The sequence below is a fragment of the Misgurnus anguillicaudatus genome, chromosome 21, assembly GCF_027580225.2.
Source record: "Misgurnus anguillicaudatus chromosome 21, ASM2758022v2, whole genome shotgun sequence".
Taxonomy (NCBI): Eukaryota; Metazoa; Chordata; class Actinopteri; order Cypriniformes; family Cobitidae; genus Misgurnus; species Misgurnus anguillicaudatus.
Window position 1 is genome coordinate 49,383,554 of NC_073357.2, and position 27,971 is coordinate 49,411,524.

The 27,971-nt window shown below is 37.3% G+C and overlaps 1 protein-coding gene across 1 annotated transcript in view; it reads right to left on the reverse strand.

Moving 5' to 3' along the window:
* The window catches only part of slc8a4b (solute carrier family 8 member 4b), a 63,126-nt gene extending 40,504 nt beyond the window's left edge, over positions 1-22,622 (reverse strand). The window contains exons 1-2 of the mRNA XM_055211683.2: positions 22,188-22,622; positions 21,542-21,755 (exon numbers count right to left, since the gene is read on the reverse strand). The gene's annotated coding sequence lies outside the window, so the exon portion shown is untranslated. The remainder of the gene's footprint in view (positions 1-21,541; positions 21,756-22,187) is intronic.
* Positions 22,623-27,971: the final 5,349 nt, after the last annotated feature.

Sequence of the window (27,971 nt, forward strand, 5' to 3'; positions counted from 1 at the left end):
AAAGATGCTAATGGCATTTTAAATTATTTTTGGTATTAACTGGCAAATGTGTCTGAAATAATTGGATCCTAAATAAACAAGTAAATAAATTATTTACTTTTTTGCCTTAAAAAGAGACACCTGTCTCTACAGAACCAAGCACACTACTAAATAACTATTGGTGAGAAAATTGTTGATTGTGGTGATGAGACAGTTGTAATTTGTATCAATTATTCTTTATAATACAAATCAACACTGTGGAAAAGTGCACAAACTGAAAGAAGCATACAACCACTGTATGTTCAATTATTGTTGTGTAAGTGTGTTTGTGAGTGCACACCTGTTATAAGCTGGGCATGCTGAGAAACAATTTAAAACACAGCATGTTACTTTTATTTCTTTCAGCATGAAGTCTAGTATTGATTTTACTTCTGTCGTCAATAATTACAGTGTTTCTCTGATACTACACACACACACCTTTTTTTTACAGATCTATCTCTCTCTCTCTCTCTCTCTCTCTCTCTCTATGTCCATCCATATTTATTTTTCACTCTTTATTAAGATACAAACAGAAAATACAGGAGATATGTACACAAAATTGAAAACAAAACAATTTTCAGAACTAAATGTCTTCTTTAGGCATCAGTCTCTTGGCACGAAACACATCTTGAGCTTTTTTGAGGAGACCTGAAGTCATTCGATTAGAATTAGAAATTAATTATTTCATTTAGGTTTAAGAGATCCTGCAGCTGCCTGCTATTGCTCAAGTGGAAGGATACTTGACACTTCAGCAGCAGCTTATATTTTTATACTGTTTTTAATACATACACATTTCCTGTATTTTCTGGTTGTGTTCTACATTGAAAAAAATTATTCATTCAATTTACAAAATTTTTTGTAAGGTAAGTGGTTGCAATCAATTTATTTAAGCTACATTTAAACAGAAAAAAAGATCAGTAAAGTAAAATAAAATAAAAAACTTTTTTTCAGTGTAATAAAAAGACTATATATGATCAATATACAATTGCAAAAACAACAAATCTAATGGTAACATGGTGGCCTAAGACTTTTATATACACCACAGACCTACCATAGACCATTTTTAACTTAAAACTAGTGCTGGGCAAAGATTAATCGCGATTAATCGCATACTAAATAAAAGTGATTTTTTTGCATAATATATGTGTGTGTACTGTGTGTAATTATTATGTATATTTAACCACACACACACACACACATACATACATAGTTATTTCAGAAATGTTCACTTTTCATTATAAATTATGTTAATATTATGTTTCATTTTAAATTTTGTTTATAATTTTTTTTTTATATATCATATACAATATATAAAAATATAAACTAATATATATATATATATATATATATATATATATATATATATATATATATATATATATATATATATATATATATATATATATATATATATATATATATATATATATATGAAGAGTTTCGTTGCAAAACGAGATAAATCCATTTTTAAACATTTTTGACAAAACATGTTTATTATTATGTTATCATGTTATTATTTTGTTTTATGGTGCTACTTAGCTGTATTTTTTAAGTTATGAAGGTTTAAATCAAAACAAACCAACTGCAGTTGCATTGAAATTAATTGGAATGCACAACTAAAAAACGAGATTTCTGAACAATTAAAAAAACGGTGGTTATCTCATTTTGCAACGAAACTCTTCATATGTGAATGTTTCTTAAATACATATATGACTGTGTGTGTATGTACATATACATAATAATTACACACAGTACACACATATTGCACATATAAAAAAATCACTTTTATTTTGTATGCGATTAATCGGTATTAATCTTTGCCCAGCACTACTTAAAACACAGACCCAATGAACACATAAATCTAAAACTGTGATTCAACATACATCAGCACAGAAACAAATGTGCTAAACTACAGTTTCATTTACCTTAATAACAGTGAACTGTACGGTTGTCTGATTAGAAATAATAACAGAACATTATGTTTTAGCCTGCCTTGGATTTGCACCTTGCTATTTTACATGATGGTTTACTACAATACTTAACATTCTGTTTTTTATACTTTATGTGGTTTATATTTTGTACTTGTATATAATGTGTATTCTTCCTGTAAATTTGATTTGACTTAATTTTATAATGCACTGATGAAGGCTGACAGGTACAATTTGGTTGTGCTTGCACAATTATAATAAAATCTTTAAAGGTCTAAGACAAAAAGTCCTTGAGCCAGACTAAAATATCGTAGAGACTTGGGTGTGGGTCCTTTTTACCTGGGTAAGCATTACATTGCATTGCTTTTATTACTTTCAAATAAGGGAGAGCATTTAACACTTTGTCACTAACAATATTTTGACAACAACATTTTGAGCTAACCATAAGTGCAGTCTACAAAGCCATGTTTAAGAGTACGACTAAGCTAGAAAATATGAAAAACATAGATGATCGTAGAAAGCACCTAGCAAACACATTTACAACCACACTGTACCTAGTTTGTAGCATTTTTTTGAATATCACTCACAACTTTAGATGATGTAAAAAAATGTAAAAAAAAACCAGATAAAAAAAACAATTATCGCAATTAACTGTAATTTGTATAAGGATTTTCTGAATGCATATTTATTTAAAGCAGCTTTAGAGAAAACTGCAATACGATGTCTCATGTTATTTCAAGTATGAGAACACACTCTGTTTGCAAATCCATGTGTGTATTTTGTTTTCCTGCAGTTTTCTGTGTTTGTGCCCTCACTGGTGAAGAGTTGACATCTTCTCAGCAAACCTCATTATCACCCTGGCTTAGCACATGCCCTGTCTGCCCTTCACACTTTGTTTTTGTATCTTAGACTTTCAATTGACTTTCCTTTTCTTTCGTTTAATATTTCCTATCCCTTAACCCTAATCACACCCATTAATCTAACCTTTACAGAACATATATTATTCAAAACATTTGTATATCTAGTAGCTTTATTAAGGCTGTGGTACTGAGTTAAACACATTGCTGACCTTCCCAAGAATTGTTTTAAACTTCCAAAATATGCACTGCCATTCTGTACACAAACTATGAAAATATAGTCAGTACTTTTGCTTGAAAAAAATGCATACATTACAGCAAAGCTGAGGGGACCTCAGAATGTTTTCTCAGTCAAAGCCTAGATTTGGATCTGCAAGTATGATCTTCCCCTCATGGGTGGGCCACATTTTTAAAAGCCAATGTGGTCGAGTTCAGAGTTTAACCTGAAGCAGGGAGGCAGAAACTGGATAGCGCTGTACTGAGAGTAAGTAATAATGAGGAGAGAGGGGTGGAGTATGAATTACAGGGTTGTCCAAAATGACTTTAAGCTACAAGTGAGAAATAGAGTCCAAAATACAACACAGGTAGAATTACTTTACAGTGACTTTCTGAAAGCTGTTTTCGGAGTAAAATGTGTGTTTTATTATACTTTGTACTTAAAGGAACAGTATGTAAGAAATTTATATCAATTATTCATAAAATGGCCCTGATATGTCACTAGACATTAAGAAATCATTTTCATTTCAAATACTTATATCACTGACAACAGTGGGCTGGCCAGGATATTGTCATTTAAAAAGTGGAGTTGCAGCCCTCAACTGATGTTTATGTTGTCATTTTGTGTTATGGCCACCAGTTGTGTGATTGCAGTACCAGTTTTAGCGACAAGTTTTGTGATTGCAATACCAGTTTTGGCCACAATCCTACATACTGTTCCTTTAAAGATCCTTATATTTGCTTCATGTTTAATGTATAATCTGTTTTTAGCATGCACAGGATATGAACCAAAAGCATAGTTTTCTGTTTACCAAGCTGGAGTTGAGTATGTGGGTGTCAAAAGTAAGACTTACAGAACGTAAAGCACTGTTGTGAAGCGCATATGCTAAACTAAAGTCACGTGACTGCAGTGACGCGGCTAACGTGTTATCTGGTGCGCCCCTGCTGTTTTTTTGTGCGTCCAGGCTTCGTTTACAGTCTGAGGGAGACGAACGCATTAAGTTGGAAAAAAAATCTTTGCAAACATGTCTGAGGATAACACGTCATCCGTGTCACGGCAGTCACGTGACTTTAGTCTCGCGCATGGGCTTCACAACAGACGTGGAAGAGAAGACAATGCTTTTGTTATTTTTGGACCAAAATGTATTTTCGATGCTTCAACACATTCTAACTGACCCACTGATGTCACATGGACTACTTTGATGATGTTTTTATTACCTTTATGGACATGGACAGTATACCGTACGTAGATTTTCAATGGAGGGTCAGAAAGCACTCGGACTAAATAGAAAACATAAACTGTGTTCTGAAGATGATTGGAGGTCTTATGAGTTTGGAACGACCTGAGGGTGAGTCATTAATGACATTACTTTTATTTTTGGGTGAACTATCCCTTTAATTGGTTTCTTTTAAATTCATAGTGTAAAGCAAATTTTAAGTTGATAAAACTGATACTGACACAGTTATGACTCCACCTAAAGGAAAAACATGGACACAAATGCCAAGTCGCCAGCAAAATAACAAAATGTGACTGTCAAGGTTAATCTCAACAGGTATCATCACTAATAAATTGTCAGAGCTATGACCTCACTAAGAGGACACAGATTATAAGGAGACAGATTAATAAAGTTCTTTTATTACTGCTAAACAATAAAAGTTTATTATCATCAATAAGAACATTTAGTGTAAAAAAAAAGAGAGCAATAAGATGCAGAAAGAGCCTTAAAGCTGAATCTGGTACCATGTTCCTTAACGCAACATTTAGTGGAGGTTATTAAAGGGCAACCATCATGGCTGACCTTGGAGAAACAGGGACAGGACAAAATCAGGAGAAATTTTTATCTGTTTTCCCCACCACCTGCATTTCCTTCTTTACAAGCCTGATTACTGTCAGAGGCTGCAGGGGTCAAACCTGTCCCACACTGGCACAGTTTGAACTGACCCAGGAACAGCCTCTGACAGTAGTCAACTCAACCTGAATCCCACCAGCTGGCACATGTTCAGATTCAAGACCTGTAGGCGAACTACAACACCTGTTCCTTTCTATACAGGGTGTCAGACCTTGAGAAATACTTGAGGAATAAATAAAAGTATGTTCATTTTGAATTATGTCTACATTATAAGGCATCATCTTAACTGTAGTACTTTCAAAATGTTTTAAATATGCTTGATGTCCCCTTCAGGTTAAACAAAATCTGAACTGTCTGAACTCTTTTTAAACTTATATACAGAATTACAAAGTAGTTCAGAGTTGTTTTCCTTAGGTTATGTCTTGTTTCACCTATGGCACCAAGTGAGTCAGGACTGCCACTGGCCCTTGCTGTGATATATTTATAGTCATTATGACTGCCAGGCAATGCTAAATCTGCCATGTTTACTTACATTTTGTGTGCAACTGTGATTCTGCCTGTGAAAACCCAGCCTCATTATTTGTGTATAAATCGTTCTAATGTACAGAACATTCTGTAAAGTATAACCTTGATATCTTATATAATCTTGAGCAATGTCAAACATTGAAATTAATGCGAAATCAGAGATTGAAATCAAATTTTGATGTTCCTAATCTCATTATTAGATTATGAGACTTTTGAAAGATTCAAAATTTCCCAAACAGGCTCACAAATTCAAAAAAATTAAAAGCCTGAACATTAGTCAGAATCTGTACATTGTCTCTTTGCAGCAAACTACTATAAGAGCAACTAAAAATATAGGACAATATCTGGCTGAGATATTATTTATATCTATTTATAGTAGGAAATTTACAAAATACACTCTAAAAATGGTGCTAAATAGTACTAAAAAGCTCGTAATCATATGGGAACCATTTATAGCGCTATATAGCACCTCCGTAGAACCATAAATGGGGCTAAATCATGACCCAAGCACCATTTATGGTTTAACATACAATATGGTTCTTCACAGGTAATACACAGGTTTTACATAGGTTCTGTTTAGAACTAAAAATGGTTCCCCTATGATTACAAATGATTTTTGGCAAAAAAAATTATAATTTTGACCCATATAATGTATTCTTGGCTATTGCTAAAAATTTACCCGTGCTACTTATGACTGGTTTTGTGGTCCAGGGTATCAATTGTTATTGATATTAGGGCTGCACAATTAATAAAAAAAACTGATCTCGATTCATAATGCGATCTTTATCTTAATGATCTTTATCCACAGACTACTGGTTGTTTGGCAAGTTGTTAGGGTCACTGTTAAGGCCAACTAAATTCAATTTAAGCTGATAATAGTCCGTTTTACTGGCGTTTTCGCAGCAGCCGCTATGAAAACCAGCCATTTTGTTGAATGTTTTGTCACTCAACAGAACGAGCTCCGAGTCCGGCGTGGTTATGTGGAAAATTGACGTCATTGCATACTCTATTCATTTACCAATCAGACCCAATCGTTTCTCTCCTCCCTCTTCCTTATTTGCGTCGTTACAATGTCACCCGTGTGACGTATAACAAGGCGGCAGACCTAAACACAGTCGGTTTACTTGGTGGATTTGAAGCAACAATTTTCGCACAGAAAAGAAGAGCTTCATTTCGGAAAATCCTGGTGGCGACGGAGAGAGGGACAATGCAACAATATTGGTTCCGAAAAAAGGCATGGAAATCTCTGGACGTTTCTCAATCAGAAGGCTGCAGCCTCAGGAGGTCGCATATGCAGGCTGCATATGTCATCAAGCTTGGTATTTAAGCTAAATTCAAGGACCTTTCAAGGACTTTCCAGGTCCAATACCCTCAAATTCAAGGACTAAATGTGGGGAGACATTTCAAGTGAGAGCAAGGTTACATCATGTTACCTTTTAAGATACATTGTTACAATTCCCTTTCTAGGGAACTTGCGCTGCGTCACTGCGGTGACACTTTGGGGATGCCTACAAGGTTAAGTGCATCTAAATGTGTATATCAAATTCAACCAATTTGTTTGACACATGAAAACGTCTCGGGTTACACCTCACCGGCCTTATCAACAAAGACAGGGTGATGCAGGAGCCACGAAGTATATCGCTATCTGAAATATTGCCAAAGACGGTGTTACAGGGATGCAGGAAGTATGGCAAGGGAGACACAGCGTCTTGTTCCCTTCTCAGGGAACAACAGTCACATACGTAACCCGAGACGTTTTCATGTGTTAAACACAACTATGCAAAAAAGCATTTTGGTATGAATCAACATTCGCATACAGAAGATACAAGCATTTAAATTGAACAGTTTATCACGTGTGCTTAAGTATAGAATTTTTATGATATTATCCTACACTACACAGTGAATAATATTTATTTTCAGAAAACTTCTTGCATAAAATAGATTCAAGCACTTTCAATGAACTGTATCTATGTATGTATATTTTCAAAAACTTTCCAGGGCCTTGATTTTTTCCTCCCAGATTCACAAACTTTCAAGGATTTCAAGGATCCGTGGGAACCCAGAAGGATAGTCAACTTTTAAATTGATGACGTATGGAGCTTAGAAATGCGACCTCCGCTGCAGCCTTGAGAAATGGCCTCTGTATCACCGTCACAAATTCCCATCAGAAAGACTTTTTGATGCCTCAAAATGTTGATCATTTAGTGTTTTAAATGTTTCATGTTTTTAATGTTTAAGGTTGGCCAGTTTGAGTGTACAAAAGCACAGGTGCTATTTATTCCAATTCTTTTTATTAATTAAATGTCAACATTGTTTATGTTTAACAGCTAACAAATTTTAAATTACTCATCTTAAGGAGTCTAAAATAAGGAAACGAGACTTTTAAGACACGTCCTATGTAGCAATTTTTTTTACTCAAGTGCAATTCATGTTTTTTTGTTGAAAAAATGAGAATCGTGTGAAAGAATCGTGATCTCATTTCCCATGGAGAAAAATCGTGATTCACATTTTAGCTAGAATCGTGCAGCCCTAATTGATATCTAACATGTTTAACAGAGACACAGTATTTCTAACTGCGATCCCTGCTGACTTCTTAAGGCAAAAACCAATGACGCGTAATAGTAAAATATAGGGACACAGACCAAATATAGCCAACTTTACAGTATATCATAACACATCCTCTAAATCTAAATAGATAAAGGACTCACCCCATCAGTCTCACAGTGAGATAGCTTTGATTGTGGCAGGCTATTATATTTCATAATTAGATCATTGCATGCTTGGCAAATAATGATAAACACCAATGGTCTTGTGCTGTGGTTGTGGCCATGCATGTTAATTAGATGTAAATGCATGTTAATTGTTGTGGGAACTGCTGTAACATTAGATTGAACAGGAGACAAATGTCTTCATGGTCATGAATTTAATTCTCATTGTAAATGAAAGCTCAAAATAGCAATTTAGACTGTGAATGGAGCTGCATGTGTGTATAGTATACACCTGTGTTTGTCGCTGATAAGGCCCGGGAAGCATAAAAGCACCTGCACAGAGAAAAAGACCGACCGACATGGATTCACAGACAGGCAAAAGAGGCAGACGCATCAATTCAGACAGATTCAAGAGTGTAAACATGGTGACCTTCAACAGCAGCTGAACCCGGTCTGTTTGGGCAGGAGCAGCAAGTGTTGAACCAGACAGTCCAAAACAAGCATCTGGCAGCTCAGCGGGATGAAGTTTATGTGTATGAGTGCAAATTTGTGTGCCCTTGTCACTGGAAACAAACAGGAACATCAAAAACCTTATGATACAGTACTACTCAAAGCCCTTTCTTCACCAACCCGCATAGTGCAATTCCCATAGTGTCAGCAAACCACAAGGTTATGCGTAGTATGTAACTAAGACTAATAATCTGTCATACACTTATACAAGTCACAAAGACTAATGCTTAAATAGATGGTGTCAAAATACCTCATAACAAAGAAAAAAATCTATAGGTATTGTATGTTTAAAAGCATGCCAGCAAATGAATGTCACCTCGCTGAAAATGTATATATTAAAACATAATAAAGCATTGATTATTTCCCACTTATTGATAAAAAATGATATTAGACATTGCATTTAGATCAGTCATCTAGTAAATGCTTTAGCCACTATTACTGCAACTCATTATTCTTGTGACTGGATGCACTGTGCACTGCCGATAACAGAATTGATTTGTCCCGGTCTAATGGCAAGAACAGCTCTGAAGGCATATTACAAGATTGATAAACGATAATACTTGCGTATTTCTACACACTGCACCACTGTAAGAGAGATCTTAGATCTACATCTGCATTTTCTAAAGGAGATACCAATGCGTGCAAGGCAAAAGTGTTGTGTTATAGAGTTTTGAATACATTTAAATGGAAAATGGACTTAGCGCTTTCATAGACCAGTGGCCATCCAAAGCACTTTACATATTGCCTCACATTCACCCATTCACTCACACATTCATACACCGACAGTGGTGTCAGCCATGCAAGGCGCCATCCAGCTCGTCGGGAGCAGCTGGGGTTAGGTGACTTGCTCAAGGACACCTCGACACTTGGTCAGGGGGATTGAACCACCAGCTTCCGATTAGTAGACCACCTACACAAACCACTGAACCACTGCCGCCCCAACCTACACATTTGTTAAAAGGGGATATTTCACAAGACTTTTTTAAGATGTAAAATAAATCTTAGGTGTTCCCAGAGTATGTATGTGAAGTTTAGCTTAAAATACCATATAGATAATTTATAATAGCATGTTAAAATTTCCACTTTGTAGGTGTCAGCAAAAATGTGCTGTTTTTGGGGTGTGTCCTTTAAAATGCAAATGAGCTGATCTCTGCACTAAGTGACAGTGCCGTGGTTGGATAGTGCAGATTAAGGGGCGGTATTATCCCCTTCTGACATCACAGGGGGATGCAAATTATAATTACCTATTTTTTCACATGCTGTAGAGAATGGTTTACCAAAAAAGACCAACCCAGTAACTTTTAACATTTTCTAGGTTGATAGAAACACTGGGGACCCAATTATAGCACTTAAACATGGAAAAAGTCACATTTTCATGATATGTACTCTTCCGGTGACACTGTCCCAGTGACTTTTGCCGACAAGAAGTGGGCGTGAGAAAAGTTAGACTTTATGCAAATGATGTGCGACTTTCACGGGTGACTACCAATGGGAGTAAAGCTGTGTAGTTCATGTCATCCATCTTTCTTTAGTTACTTTAGAGGATGGTTACTTGTAACTAAGACAACCAGAATTTGGAATGCCTCCTAGCAACCTCATTGTAAGGGATGGGCGACACACAGTGGCAAATGTGCATGCATTATAAGACCTTATTACACGGCTCTCTGGAATGCTTGATTCTGATTGGTCAGTTGAGACATTTGCAGGTTCGTTCTTTTCAAATAATAACTGCTCCAAAGTAATAACGCATAGCCGGACTACTTGTATGTTTTAAATCCCTCCGCGCCAACAAAGATTACTGTTTGGCGCCATCTTGTGACAAACACTGGACAACCACAATTAAGAATGGAACATTTTGACATTAATTTTAACATGTGGCAAGTAGCCGTGTAATAAGCGGGATAATGTAGAGGCAGCCGGTAGTTATTTGGGAAATAAGCCCCTTCAGTGTGATACAAGACCCTCCGCTTCGCGTCGGGTCCTGATCACACTGTCGGGGCTTATTTCCCAATAACTACCGGCTGCCTCTACATTATCAAACATTACAGAAGGTGCGTCACTGCTATTGCCATGAATAGGGAGATCGGAAAGGTCAATATGGACGCTCTAGTCACGCCTTCCCACAAAAAGAGCCAATCGTTCATCAACTGTTAAAGAGTGACATCCTCTGGTGGAGGGACTTGTGCATGCGCACTTTGCGCAGTATCTGACAGGTCTTACTTTCGCAAACAAATATAATTTTTCTTAAAAACTAATATCCAGTTTATACAGTATTCACAACGGAAGCTCACATCTGAACCGCAGTAATTCAGCAGTCCTCTGACTGATGAGGTGTACGGGGTGCATTTTAAGTGTCTTGGCTCACAGGAGCTTACTGATGGCCAAACTTCCACATGGATACAAGATCATCAATTAAGAGCTGTAGACCATCTGACAGCTCTGAGATGCCAGCAGTTTATAGCCTTTGCTGTGTTTTTGATTAATTTGCTATGGAAAGGTAAAGGTTATGGCTTCGTGTGCCCTTCAAATGAGTCTACAAACTCTCTCTCCCTCCCTAAACCTCACTCGCCCATATTGCTAAAGAAAAAAGGCCCAGTATCGAAAATGAAATGACTGCTCAGTGACCTAATGCAGTAAATCATTCGCACAACAGCAACCACAAAACACGGCTTAACGTTCTGCTTTCGCACAATCATTATTTTAATACAAATCCCACTGACATTTCGAATTGCTCCAGGGAAAGCTTAAGGGGACAATCTGTTACCGCATGATTATTTATGGCTTTGGAGTAAATTATTGCTATATTTATTCAGCCGATACTCCAGATTTGATTTTATCCAGCTTCAACATTTGATACATAGCTGCACTTCACCTAAACCATAAGATTCATATGAACAAGCTTGCTATTCCTCAACCTGATGTCTTTTGACTTTATTGCAAGAAAGTTGTGTTTTATACCATACATATTTTTATATCCGAGTACATACTATTCATGGGTATCTGTCATTTTATTAACTTCCCTGTTATCAGCTTTTAACTCCCAAGATATCAGTTGTACAATGGAGGAAATTCTGACAATTCAGTGTTAAGTAGTGAGCCATTAAATAAGTCTTAAGGGACATTTGAATTAAAGGGTTAGTTCACCCAAAAATGAAAATAATGTCATTAATGACTCACCCTCATGTCGTTCCAAACTCCTAAGACCTCCGTTCATCTGTGGAACACAGTTTAAGATGTTTTATATTTAGTCCGAGAGCTTTCTGACGCTCTATTGAAAATCTATGTACGGTTTATTGTCCATGTCCAGAAAGGTAATAAAAACATCATCAAAGTAGTCCATGACTAAAGTCACGTGACTGCGGATGACGTGTTGTCCTCAGACATGTTTGCAAAGGTTTTTTTTCCAAACTTACAATATGCGTCTCCCTCAGACTGTAAACGAAGCTCAGCGCACAAAAAAACAGCTGGGGCGCACCAGATAACACATCAGCCGTGTCGTACATCATCCGTGTCACTGCAGTCACTTGACTTTAGTCTCGTGCACGCGGTTCACAACAGAACCGGAAGAGAAGACAATGCTGAATAAAGTCGAAATTTTTGTTCTTTTTGAACCAAAATGTATTTTCGATGCTTCAACACATTCTTGACCCACTGATGTCACGTGGACTACTTTGATGATGTTTTTAATACCTTTCTGGACATGGACAGTATACGTTACTAGATTTTCAATGTAGGGTCAGAAATCTCTCGGACTAAATATAAAACATCTTAAACTGTGTTCCGAAGATGAACATAGGGTCTTACGAGTTTGAAACGACATGAGGATGAGTCATTAATGACATTATTTTCATTTTTGGGTGAACTATCCTTTTAATACATTTTCATTGTGTTGGCATCTGTAACCATATCTCTGGACAAACCCACACTCACTATCTCACACATATAAACATTATTAACAAGTGTTATTACAAAAATTTCTAAACATTTACTTAACATTAACATTTTTTTTAAATGTCTGGATACCTAAACTTTATAATCTTTCAGTTAAGTACCGTATTTTTCGGTCTATAAGCCGCGTCTTTTTTCATAACTTGGCTGGTGCTGCGTCTTATAGTCAGGTTGGCCTTGTAAGTCAGTATGAATAATTTTGACGTTTATGAGGCAAGAGACAACATTACCGTCTACAGCCGCGAGTGTACGCCATATGATGTGTCTGTATTTATGTAATTCAATGGATTCAGTAAAGTGGAATGACGAGTATGCGAACTTCACGCTAGTTGGCTTTTTCGGTTAATTTAGCCTATTCAAACTTCCAGGTAAGTTCTGTATGCTATGGTTTATCGTTTAAATAACTGATAATATTACTTTAACGTACAGACATCTATTCAGTCTGCTGTTCTGTCTGCTATTGTTTAGTTGAATATTTTGCCTTTCCAGATTAAATTTATTTTCTTCGGCTTGGATTTTGTGAAATAATTTTCTAAATAAACGCAACGTATAGTCTACTGTGACTTATATATGTTATTTCGTCTTAAAGGAATAGTCTACTCATTTTCAATATTAAAATATGTTATTACCTTAACTAAGAATTGTTGATACATCCCTCTATCATCTGTGTGCGTGCACGTAAGCGCTGGAGCGCGCTGCAACGCTTCGATAGCATTTAGCTTAGCCCCATTCATTCAATGGTACCATTTAGAGATAAAGTTAGAAGTGTCCAAACACATCAACGTTTTTCCTATTTAAGACGAGTAGTTATACGAGCAAGTTTGGTGGTACAAAATAAAACGTAGCGCTTTTCTAAGCGGATTTAAAAGAGGAACTATATTTTATGGCGTAATAGCACTTTTGGGAGTACTTGGACTCGCCTGAAAAGTCCGCTCCCCTTCTCACTCTCATAATGGGAGAGGGAGGGTGTTACTGCGCCGAGTTGAAGTACTCCTAAAAGTGCTATTACGCCATAAAATATAGTTCCTATAGTGTGCTACAGGGTCAGAGAATTGTAAGATATTATATTCATTATGGGAAATGCAAGCCAAATGTGACAAGATCATTGAGAAATAAATCCAGGATGTTGGCAAGAGACCACAGTAGAGTACATTTCATTCAATAGTGAAAAATAAAATATCCATAAAAATCAGTCCAGCTTAATTAAAATTGATTATTTTACCCAATATTACTGTGAGTGCATTTTTAAGCTTATTAAAATATATCTCACCAACGTGCTACTGTTGAACTACTGAAATTTATGGGAAGCTTGGGAATTACAGTATGTGGAGCCTGAACCCTTGCCAATCGGTCACTATTCCATTACGTTCCCTGACAGCAGGATGCTGCCTATGTATTTATCAGCGAGAGAGGTTACTATAGGTTTTGGAAGAAAGCTATTTGTCTGTGACTAAGCTCTTTGCGCACCTAGCATGGAGGTATCCAATCTGTCAATTGCACACACATGTACATCTCTAGTTTTGATATAACCTGAATAATGCACATAGATGTCTGTGTATTTTTTTTTAAATATTTTATAACAATGTAAAGTCACAATGAAACGCAAGTAGCGATTTTTCCCACTGTGATGTATATCCAAGTGAAACGACTTCTAAAATGAAAAAAAAAAAATGGGCTCGTTCATCGAGATTTGATTGGATCGTTGGAAGATGGGTCATGTTGCTATTTGCTAATCGCTGCGATCTTTCACTAGGCACCACCCACACGCCATACCCGTAAAGAGATATCATTTTAAGGAGGGGAAGAGATTTGTATTTTTGATTAAAGATAACGAAGAATTTTAGAAAAAATCTGTAAAAATAATTCCACAATTTTCCAAAAATAGTTTTTAATTTCAATTTCATTGTGACTTTAAAGGTCCAATGTGTAGTTTTTTATCAGCATGTAGCAGTAAGATTGTGAATTGCATCCCACAGTTCACCCCTCCCTTTCAAAACACAGAAGCTACGTTATCCAGCACATGACAAACTAGCATCAAACAAATGTCAGTATATGAGACAATGTAGTGACAAAACATGCTCTATTGAGCAGTTTGTCTGTTTTGGGCTACTGTAAAAACATGCCGGCGTAAAATGGCGACTTCCATGTAAGGAGACCCGCGGTGTATATAGATGAAAACGGCTCATTCTAAGGTAATAAAAAAATACAGTTTACTCTGAAGGTCTTTATACATCATTAATAATATAATTATGTATATTATATAGCATTTTTGTAAAGAGAGCTTTCTACAAGTTACACCCTTAACTTTATTGCTTATTTGAAAAACATTTACAAAACATTCCCTGTCAGATGTTTGAATGCCATTTAGCAGTGGGGTACACAAGCCCAAAGTGTAAAAAAAAGGAAACTTTAAATGAGTTTGTCTTATAAATATTTAGTAGTTTACGTGAGTGAGCAGGTCTGGAAGACTACCTAGAAATGTCAGCATGCCATAATAAATATTTATGAGATAAACCGTCACTGTGAATTGACGCTATACACAGTCCATGGCAGTCAAATCTTATTTATTATTTATGATGTAAATAGGTTTTTTCTAATGTACAGTACTGTGCAAAAGTCTTAGGCCACCACCACCAGACTTCTTGTTTTAGAAGTATTAATGTCCATTCATTTTTATTTTTCTATCTATCTATATCTATTTTATTAAAGGATAATTCCGGTATTTAAAACTTTGAGTCTCATTTCTGGTTTGTTTTGGATAAACTACAGTGATGGACACAGAAATTTTGACAATGGGTCGTGTCTTGAGTTTTTGACTCGTTTAGAAGCGTCTCTTGACCGCTTCAGAATGGAAGTCAAGGGCCATGCACAAACATGTCATTAAAACAACGCTTAACGTTCATTTTCAAAACTGTACTACTCACCGAGTGGTACGTGGTGTTCGATGATGAATAAAAACAAGTAGTGTAGCGAAATACAGTTTCAGTTGTGTTTTATTTGGCATTTTGTAAGACTCAAATATAGATCAGAAGTATATACGCGGTTGTGAGGTATCTGAAAAAATAGATCCATTATAGCAAATAACATAGATTGAAATCATACATTGCGCCGCCGATATATTTGTTTTTAATCATCAACGAACACCACGTACCACTCGGTGAGTAGCACAGTTTTGAAAATGAACGTTAAGTGTTGTTTTAATGACATGTTTGTGCATGGCCCTTGACTTCCATTCTGAAGCAGTCAAGAGACGCTTCTAAACAAGTCAAAAAGTCAAGACATGACATTGTCAAAATTTCAGTGTCCATCACTGTAGTTCATCCAAAACAAACCAGAAATAAGAGTCAAAGTGTTAAATACTGGAATTATTCTTTAAGATACAAACAGAAAATACAGGAAATAAAAAATTACATTTTCAGGACTAAATGTCTTCTTTAGGCATCGTCTGTGTTTAGTGTGACCTCTCTTGGCACTAAACACATCTTGAGTGTTTTTGAGCAGAATGAAGTAAAAATTTTAAATTAGGATTTAATTTTATTTAGGTTATTTAGGTTTATGGAGGCCTAAGACTTTTGCACAGTACTGTATATCTGTTTATAACAATAAACAGTAAGAAAAATCTAGCTAGCAACAACAATGATCAATAAGCATATTCTGATTGCATACTGTAATTAATTATATGCTAACATAATGCCAAAATGTATCGTTTATATTAATCACAAGACAGTAAATAAAAAAGCCATTAACAAAATCTAAAAATATTAATGAGCTCATTCAGAAACCAGCGGGGAAGGTGGGAAGAAGTCTTAGTTTCAAAACTCTGTCACTTTAGATTAACTTTCAAAACTTTTCGATAGAAACAAGATTATCTCCGTTCCAAAAAAAACCCTCTGAGCTCTGTGAGGCTTTACAGCTCTGTGAATAAAAGCGCCTGAACTGTCATCACTGTTGGATGATTCCTAGATAGTTCCTGAAGCACTGAAGCAAAGAAACCCTTTGCCATGCTGAGCATCGTCAGCCACACAGTCAGTGTGACATTAGCAAACAGTAGGATGATATACTTCACTCATACACACACACATGGATTGCAAAGTGGCATCTAGCCATAAGCAGTTTGCATCTCAGCGGTTTCACGTGGTTGCCTGCATGCTGAGTTAAAGTGCCAGAGTCACAGCTTGCTAGTGTCAGAAAAATAATGTCCTCAAGAGGACAGAGGCTGCATAGTCTGAACCCATAGCATCACCTAAAATGACTTCTCCACACATCCTTTAATACACAGTATACACTCACCTAAAGGATTATTAGGAACACCATACTAATAATGTGTTTGACCCCCTTTTGCCTTCAGAACTGCCTTAATTCTACATGGCATTGAGTCAACAAGGAACTGAAAGCATTCTTTAGAAATGTTGGCCCATATTGATAGGATAGCATCTTGTGGTTGATGGAGATTTGTGGGATGCACATCCAGGACACGAAGCTCCCATTCCACCACATCCCAAAGATGCTCTATTGGGTTGAGATCTGGTGACTGTGGGGGGCATTTTAGTGCAGTGAACTTATTGTCATCTTCAAGAAACCAATTTGAAATGATTCGAGCTTCGTAACATGGTGCATTACCCTGCTGGAAGTAGCCATCAAAGAATGGATACATGGTGGTCATAAAGGGATGGACATGCTCAGAAATAATGCTCAGGTAGGCCGTGGCATTTAAATGATGCGCAACTGGCACTAAGGGGCCTAAAGTGTGCCAAGAAAACATCCCCCACACAATTACACCACCACCAGCAGCCTGCACAGTGGTAACAAGGCATGATGGATCCATGTTATCATACTGTTTACGCCAAATTCTGACTCTACCATCTGAATGTCTCAACAGAAATCGAGACTCATTAGACCAGGCGACATTTTTCCAGTCTTCAACGGTCCAATTTTGGTGAGCTCGTGCAAATTGTAGCCTCTTTTTCCTATTTGTAGTGGAGATGAGTGGTCCCTGATGGGGTCTTTTGCTTTTGTAGCCCATCCGCCTCAAGGTTGTGCGTGTTGTGGCTTCACAAATGCTTTGCTGCATACCTCGGTAGTAACGAGTGGTTATTTAAGTTGCTCTTCTATAAGCTTGAATCAGTCGACCCATTCTCCTCTGACCTCTAACATCAACAAGGCATTTTCAAGTACAGGACTTCCGCATACTGGATGCTTTTCCCTTTTCACACCATTCTTTGTAAACCCTAGAAATGGTTGTGCACGAAAATCCCAGTAACTGAGCAGACTGTGAAATACTCAGACCGGCCCGCCTGGCACCAACAACCATGCCACACTCAAAATTGCTTAAATCACCTTTCTTTCCCATTCTGACATTCAGTTTGGAATTCAGGAGATTGTCTTGACCAGGACCACACCCCTAAATGCATTGAAGCAACTGCCATGTGATTGGTTGATTAGATAATTGCATTAATGAGAAATTAAACAGGTGTTCATAATAATCCTTTAGGTGAGTGTATATTACCCTGTCTGTGTAATCTAGACTAAAGTTTCAATCTCATTTTGAGATTAGGAGCATCAAAGTTTGATTTCACATTGACTTCAATCTTTGACATGACCTTGAACACAGAAAGGATAATTTAGAAACCAGTAAATCACAAAAAAAAAATACTTTATCTGGGTTTTCAAGCAGGGTCACATATCTCTTCTATTTCAAATACTTCAATGTATAACAATGACACTAATGAGGTAATTTGACAAAATATTTATCTCACTTACTATTTCTATATGCTTGTAAGTGACAGAAGACGTTACATTGATCTTACATCAATTTATTTGATGAAGGGTCTTGTTTCATTATGATGAATTAAAGGATGCAAAAACAACATCTGCCGGTGTGACGGGTGGCATCTGGCTGTATAAAAGTGCAGTTTATATAAAGCAACATGAAAAAGCAAACAAAAGGGGTTCTAGAAATGCTCTTGACAAATGCTCTTTCGAAAGATTTCTATAAGTAGACTCCACAGTCTCAGTGGTCTGTGTTGGTGCTGTTTAAGAGTTGTCAGAGAGATGTATGCCCTCAATTCAAAAAACGAAATGCTCTCAAGAGTGTGTGAGAGTTGCGTCTAACATCAAGAGCCTGAGAGAAATCCAACCTAAATAAGGCAACATGCTTTACCCCATTTTCTCAGTGTCTAACACATCCTCACATAGATATCTTTCTAACACCTCTCAGTCTCACTTTACTGCTTCTTCTGTATTTCTCATCACTTTTATAAGCTGACATGGGAGAGACCTTCTGGCTTTCTCATATAATCAGAAATCATCCCTCACTCTATCCACCCCTCCTTAATCCATTATTTTATCTGTCATACTATAACCTCTCACACGAGGCAGACATCAGTAAACAGACAAACCACTGACTTATGTCAAAACTAGGATAAATGCAACCGATTTAAAGTTGCACTGCTATGCACCATCACACAAAAACCAATGCGTAGTGATATTACGCACTGCACGAAAATAGTCCCCTTCCATTAAAAGTTGCTAAGGGGATTATTTTCTGCTGCTGCGTAATATCATTCGGCCTCCTGCAGCCATGTTTCATCAGCAAAGTCCCTGATTATTACGCCAGGATGAGAGTATAGTCCTCCTAGCCATATCTGCCTAGAAAATCACAACTTTTATTTTCTGTCGGTCTTAGTACACAATGTAACTACAGAAGGGTCAAGTTTTAAATAGGAAAATATCCAAACTCCTTGGTTATTTTTTAGGATGATGCTAATGGTCTAATCAGATTCAATGGATTATGCTAAACTATGCTAAAAGTGGTAGCGCCAAACTCGGAGATTAGCTGAATGGATTCCAAAACGGTAAAAATCAAATGTTTAACTCTAGGAGAGCTGGAAAATTAGCATATTTTCAAAAAAAGTTGAATGTCCCTTCAAGTTGTTTTCTTTTACTGGGGGTTGGATGACAAGCACTTTTTCACACAGGGCCATGTGTGTTTGGATTTTATTTTCCTTTCATATTAAAAACATTCATTTAAAAACTGCATGTTGTGTTTACTTGTGTTATCTTTGATAAATATTTAAATTTATTTAATGATCTGAAACATTAAAGTGTGACAAACATGCAAAAAATATATATATTAAAAGATGCAAACTTGCCTATTTCTGATCTGATCTGTTTATCCTGGTCTGCCCTTTTGGATTCATTGCCATGTCGTAACTATAATGGAGACATGCTTTAAAATATGATGCCACCACTAAGAGTAAGAGAGTGCTGAGCATTTTAAAAAAGGATCATAAACTTGAGTAAACTTAAGTGCTTCCTGTTTCTATTATAAACACAGAATTCAGTAGCACAGTTATGGTGTATGCTTGCTACCAGACCTAGCCTGCTGCTTACGCTCCTTGGAGAAATAGGTGACAGGAAATAATGACAGTGTTAGTTTTGACAATCCATAATGTTAGCACCTCTCAAAAATCTCAATTTCCTCAACTCATCTATTTTAATAACCTTGTTCACTCAACCACTCTTATCCCGGAGGTCAAATAAGACATGCTTCCTGGCACACTTACTCGTCATATTAATAAAAATTTGACCAGACCCAGAGAAATCTTGCCCATACTCAAATAAATAAAAGAGTTCATGGAGAAACTGTATAGCAAAAATATTTTGCTATAGTCAGTATGTCTAGTATGGGGGGCATTGGTGGTTTAGCTGGAGGGCAGCTAAACACCTCGGCCGCCATCCCTCAACATGGCTACATCAGGACATTCTTGTTCTAGAGAGCAGTTCATTGGACAAAAATGTGTTTATGGGCAAACAAGTGTTGTCACATATAAAAACATTTATTTAGTCAACAGTACTTATGGCCTCAAAGTTTAAAGACGTAGTAAAAGCCACATACTCTATTTTTGATCCATCAGGGGTTTTGAATTGATTTTTGTGATACTGTAAATTACCCATTTAAAATGCTTAAGAGCTAAAACACACACACACACACACACACACTCATTCAACAATGGGAACTTGCACTAAAGGCTAATGCAGAAGGGTATTTGGCAGTATAATTGCTTACTAAACAGCATCTCTGCCTGTGGATGAGCTAACAAAATCATTTTGTTTGTAAATTGTTGATGGCATACTGGTATGTATCACATCTCGACAATTTTCTATGACTAATAACGCCTTTTTAAGTAAGACAATTTTAATAATGACAGAGCAATTATTTTCTATTCTCATTCTTATAACTTTAATACTCACAACAAAAAAATCTGGTTTTATTCTGTAGAACTGAGACATGACACAGGTTGTTTTTTTCCACTCCTCTATAATCTATCATCTAAAATGGATTTGCTCCGCACAAACCAAGCCCTGATAACGCACACATGTTGTGTTTGTCTAACTATATCATGACCAGCATAACCAATTGCGTAACACGGCTTCGGATATGTTTTGTGCAGTGCCAGTGGATTGCAAGAGCATCATCTGAATGAGAGACGCTCCAGTGGTGAGCAATGGAGAGGGTCTATAGGTATGTCAGTGTATCTCAAACAGGGCAGGGGTCCGCCTCAACAAACAAAGATGTCTTGAAATTATTTGAAATAAGAGGAAAAAACTACAATTGTATAAGAAATGAATATTTCTAGTTATGCCAAACCCTAGAATATTTTATTGTAAGTTCAAATGTTGGACAATGCAGAGACCTTTAAGACAAGCAGGTTGAGATCAACCAGTAGCTATAAATAAAAACTGTGTGAAGACTGAACAACACATGTTGATGGAGTTTCATAAATAGATTATGGATCTATTCTGTGTTAGGCAGAAGCGTTTATCCTTACAGTGCATTCAAGATATGCATTTTTCATCACTATGTCAGTTCATGACTGTTTCAGCAGGTAATCTTTCAAACTGTTACTGTTAAGCAATATGCAAATGTAAAAATCATTTGAGACATGCATTATGTTTAATCAAATCATTAAAGCACCTACCGGTTGGTCTTGGCAAGAAACAGGTGGTCGCTCGAGGGGGATGATGGGGATCGGTGCGGTTTATCAACCGGTGTGTGTGGTGTTGTTTGTCGATGGCGTTAGTCGGTCATGTCTCTGATCTCTGTTTCCCCAGCGCGCGCGAGTAGTGGCGGTCAAATCGTTTCCTCACACACCGCAAGCTTTTCAGTACAAGGGTGAGCTGACAATGACTCCACTGTAACACAAATAAACAACTTAATCACCCTAATACCCCGGCTAGATTGAAGACGATCATGTTGCTGCTACAGTAGCTGCCTGCGCTACCGATCAGCGTGCGCGCGCTTTAAATACAAATTTTTCCGTTAGCTGGGTGTTTTGTATTTTTACTAAAGGCTATCGTATACGCTCAAAACTAAACGTGTACACATTCCAACCAATGCAGAAGCATGTGACACACGAAACAACCAGCAACGTACCAAACCCGACACGGCGTGTGTTACGCGTGGATGACACGACTGACTGAGCAGCATTTAACTTTTACTCATCTTTAACCTAACGCTCTCCAATTTTGTATGGCTGCAAATGTCACGTCGACTGTGCCCATTTATAATGACACCAGATTAATATAAAACAGCAACTTGACAGACTTCATCTTAAGTTGACTGACCTTTCCAATTTAAAGCAGGACTTGAAGATCGTTTTCTTTCTTGTTGACAATTGTGGATTTTACGCAGTCATTTCCAGGTCTTGTAATAAAGGTGTCTGTAAATAACGTGCTCTTCATCCGCCACTTTATAATGTTAGGTCCCGTTTGGCACTGATTTGAGCTGGCAGGATTGTTAAGGAATGAAATCGACTCTCTTCCTCTTAAGCTGAGATGAAACTGATTTATGTCCACGTCCTCGTTAGCATTTTGCCAAATCCCTCTCGTGAGTGGTAAACGACATCTTGTTATATATCCACTGACTTAATGTCTTAAGTTGAATGAAAAGAATAAGAGGAGCGGATGACGGTGGGTGTCGTCGCTCAGGATGTGAGAGTCGGAATGGAGAGGAGCTACTCGCATCAGCATCAGCATCCGCGCTGCTGTGTGTAGAGAGATAGGGGGGAGGGGAGGGCGGAGTGGAACACACATTCCACGGTCTACATCATTTTCAAGCAGGCAGCCAAACCCTTTTACGTTATAATAAGGTAAGATGACGACTGGTGCAATTAATGTGTGAATAATCTTCTTTAAATTACACAAATGTTTTGTGTTGAGGAAAATATTCAGTTATTCAGCAGCTGTTATGTTACCTATTTATATGACGTGTTTAATACACAAGAAATTTATCAACCTCGTTTTGTTTCCTTTTTATGTATTTCATATGCAAATTTGTTTCCCAAATGCTGGGTTGTTTCAAACACCGTTGTATAAATCTTTAAAATCTTTCCATAAAATAATCAACATAAATCAACATGATCTGCTTAAAGTTTCCAAGTTTTATTGTTCCTGTAACTCAAAGCATTGCTTTAACTATAAAAAGGCTGTGGGTTTGATTCCAAGGGAATACATACTGATTAAAAATGTGTAGCTAAAATACTCTCACTTTGAATATATATGAATATATCTGGCTTATGCATAAATGTATTCTTTTTAATGTTTTTTTTTTCTATTTAGGGTCTTAATTACCAAGATGTTATTGCAGTCACATCCTCTAATTTTCAGATTAGTTGTCACTCATATTGATTTGGTAATGGCCATTGATCTGCATAATCTTAAAGAGCAACTATTTCATTGATAAAAACAACGTTATTTTGTGTATTTGGTATAATACAATGTGTTTGCGTGGTTTATGCACATTATTTTCCACGTACCGTACATTTTTGTAGCTCCAGATCTCACTCTCTCCCTGAAACGCACATATTTGAAAAGCTCTGATTGGCCAGTTAATCTGTAAATTGTGATTGGTCTGAAAACCTCTGATGTCAGCCGGAAATGTGACGCTCCTTACCATGTTTTAAAGACTCGGTCACAATGCAATGCTAACAGGAGTTAAAGGATTAGTCCATTTTCTTAAAAAAAATCCAGATAATTTACACACCACCATGTCATTCAAAATGTTGATGTCGTTCTTTGTTCAGTCAAGAAGAAATTATGTTCTTTGAGGAACACATTCCAGGATTTTTCTCATTTTAATGGACTTTAATGGAACACTTAACACGTAACAGTTTTTTTCAGTTTATTTCAACAGAATTTCAAAGGACTCTAAACGATCCCAAACGAGGCATAAGGGTCTTATCTAGCGAAATAATTGTTATTTTTAACAAGAAAAATAAAATATTTTGAACCACAACTTCTCGTCTATCTTCAGTCTTGTGAAGCACCAGCGCGCCTTCACGTAATTGCGTAGTGACGGAGAAAGGTCATGTGTTACATACATGAAACGCACATTTGCGGACCATTTTAAACAATAAACTGACTGACACAAAGACATTAATTAGTATCATTCGACATACAAGAACGTCAGAACGGTCCTCTTTCACTTGTAAACCATGCGGCGTAGTTTCGCATTCGTCAGTGACCTCTTGACGTGATGACGTATTGCGAGAGGTTGCGCTGGCACATCACAGGACCGGAGATAGACGAGAAGTTGTGTTTTAAAAGTGCATATTTTTATTTTTCTTGTGAAAGGTGACAGTCGTTTCGCTGGATGGGACCCTTGTGCCTCGTTTGGGATCATTTTGAAACTCAGTTGAAAAAAACTGTTAAGTGTTAAGTGTCGTGGTCCATTAAAGTCCATTAAAATGAGAAAAATCCTGGAATGTTTTCCTCAAAAAACATAATTTCTTCTCGACTGAACAAAGAAAGACATCAACATTTTGGATGACATGGTGGTGAGTAAATTATCTGGATTTTTTTTTAAGAAAATGGACTACTCCTTTAACTTACAGGCTGTGAGTCCGAAGCGGAAGGAATGTCGGTCTTATCTACACATCACCAATCCCAGGAAGTAAACTGTTGCCTACAATCCGTGTGTTTGTTGTAGTCCAAGAAAAGAGATTTATGTTGGAGACGATAACTCGCCTCATCGTTTACTTTGGGGTTTGCACCTTTTGGATATCATTAACACGTATACAAACACACCAAAGGAAATATAAAATCGTGAATCGACAGGTCCCAAACCTGAGAGTAAGATTAGGTTTTGCTGATTTGTCTTTTTAATTGTAAACCATGTTTTAAGATAAATGGCTCATCTACTGCTACACATGCAAACCACTTCTGGTGTTTATGGATCTGCCTGTCTGAAATATTCAGACACTTGCATTGGAACCGAGTAAGGGTTCACTGGAATGCAGAAACACTTATTAAATATTTAATTGCCCTCTCAAGTGATTTGATTTCTAATTTCAAAATATCAGTGCTTGGATTCTCATTATTGGTTTAATATCTCTCTCTATATATATGTGTGTGTGTGTGAACCTAATACACATCCATATCCCAAGGCATTGTGTAATCTTTCCATTCCATTTTCCAGAATTCCTAGAATGGAACTGTTTTCGTCATCCTTATCTCAAAGACACACCGCTGAATTTCAGAGATAGAAGAAATCATCTAGTCCACATGAAGCATTAGAGCTTGGTGGTCCATAATCAACTGGATATGGGGAAGAGATTAAAGATGCCAGAAGCCAGCAATGTTCATCACTGCTGTTTGTGATTACAGCCTAAGCCCTGTCGCACAGAGCATACATATATAGTGCCGTGACCACATTAAAGTTTACAGTGAAGGAGGAGAGATCGGAAATTGGAAAGAGAGGCTAGATAATGGCAGGGATAGACAGGGAGGGAGAGCAAAATGGGATCTGTGGTAGATCTCCTAGAGTGCTATACTGTAAGTAGGGGTGCCTGAGATTTAGTTCAAATCGTAAAGGCTGTTTGTATAGGCAGGGCTCAGAATAGCTCGAAGAGTTTGGGCTTTATGCCCTGAAAGGCTGACAGTTCAAATCACATTCAGACTTCTTCACCTGACCATTCCAGACAAGACTGTGCTGTAAAACATGGCAGGTTGTGAGCTTGCTCTATGTCTGTCTGAAGCCTCGACAGGCAAACAGAAATGTACAAATTGAAGATTCAAAAGTATCCTTAAAATCTGAATAACACATTTCCAAACATAATCTTAAAATACGATTAAATGGCACTTTTATGCAGTACAGGGTTTTCAGCTGCAAGACTATTTCACAGATGGGTGGATTAGCTGCCACAGATGCTAGAAATATCACAGTTAAAAGGTACCCTCCATAAAAGGGCGAGGCAGGGTGCAGATATATATATAAACGTCTGATAATTACATGTGTCTAAAAGCAGGGAACCCTGAGAGCCTTGAGTTCAACCACAGACTGCAGGCACATCACAGAGGGAGGCATATGCCACCCTATGCTAGCCAGAACCACTAGAAAACCACAGCAGCCTAAGCCTGTAGTTACACGGAGTTTAAACATATAATAAAATAAGCATATGCTGTTACTGACAACCTAAATATACCGAGGTTTATACAGTGCACAAACCAGGTCATGTTAAACATGATGACTGTGTGCATTCGGCAGGCGTGGAGACAGAAAAAACTACATTATACGTGGTAGTAGTGAAGTATTGACTGTTTGCAAAGCAGTGTTGCTTGTTTGTTTGTTTTAATGTGGCCTGCATCTTTTTGCAGAACAATCTTGCAGTGATTTAAATGATGTAACAACTTGTCACATGATGAGACAGAAGTGACAAATGGGGTAAATTTCAAAATGTCATCATTTACTCACTCTTATGTTGTTACAAAACCACATACATTTCTTTATGATGTTTTAGCTGTCTACAATCAGTAAGCGACAAATCTACCCAATCATTATGTAGGCAAGCCCATATATATAATCACAGTCAAACTCACCTAAGGATTCTCTACAGTCTTCAGAATCCCTCCACCACACCAACTCCTCTCACTCACCAAGTTACTGGGGGGGGGGGGGACTCTGCATTCGGGCCCATTTCCGAGCTCCGAGCCCTCTCCCCGGACAGCACGGCAAATGCATTTACAAATTTTATCTATCCCACTTATTTGTAAGTGTGAACTTGTGAAGTTCTGATGAACACAAAGGAAGATATTTTGAGAAATGTTTGTAACCAAACTGTTTGTGGACCCCATTCACTTCCATAGTAGGAAAAAGAATACTGTGGGATGGGGTGAAGTAAATAAAGTACATGAAGTAAATGGGGTGAGTGAACGGTATGGTTACAAACATTTCTCAAAATCTCTTCCTTTGTGTTCATCAGAACAAAGACATTTATACAGGTTTGTAACAGCATGAGAGTGATTAAAGGACAAGTTCGGTATTTTACACTTAAAGCCCTGTTTTCAAATTGTTTATGATGAAATAGAACGGTTTTGACTGAAATTTGGACATATCATGCTGGCCTGAGAATTGTCCTGTGTTTGTCCTATCACCTCCCACCTCTACAATGGCTGCATAGGTGCACTGGAACAATCCTTCCTAAAATGCATTAAACTTTCGTTTACAAAGACGTGAAACTCACCGAGTGGTCAAGGGGGGTTCACTGAAATGCTCACACAAAAATCGCTGCAAAAGATGCTTTCCAACAGCTGTTTTACCATTCGTTGTAAACTTGTGGACCTATTTTTCCAAACGCCTCACATCCGTACATTCTTCCGTTGAGAGCTTGAATAATAGACACTCCAGCCCAGTTGGTGGCGATATTCCACCTTTGCCAATTGCAAGAATACATACAACGTTCCCAGCAGCGGAGTAATACCGTACCTCACAGCACATCTATTACAAGTCAATGGAGTTAGACAAAAACTATGAGAAAACCTGTTGGAACGCGATCTCTGTAGACAGCCTAGGCTCCACAAACTGCAATAAAAACAAAGTGGCCAAACCTACCACCAGAAACGATAACAAAGTGTTCCAGCCAATAAACGCCAAAAAGGATTTGGGGGTGGGGGTAGGGCGCGTTCATGAAAGCACGGAAGGGAGGGGGAGGGGGAGGAGTGAGCTAAGCTCCGTTTGTTTGAAAACCGTTCAAACATCAACAAAAAGTAACGTCACACGGATTTGCTTAGAGGGCCTTTAAATTATGACATAATTTAAATTTTTTGTGTGAACTATCTCTTTAAGTGCTATAATTGGGTCCCCAGTGTTCTATCAACCTATAAAATGTGACAAAAAACAACACAGTAACTTAGTTTTTAGTAAACCATTCTTTTCAAGCATGTGAAAAATAGCTCTCCCCTTGTGATGTCAGAAGGGGATAATAATACCACCCCTTAATCTGCACTATCCACAGCACTGCCATTTAGTGCAGAGATCAACTCATTTGCATTTTAAAGGACACACCTAAAAAATGGCACATTTTTGCTCACACCTACAAAGTGGCAATTTTAACATGCTATAATAAATTATCT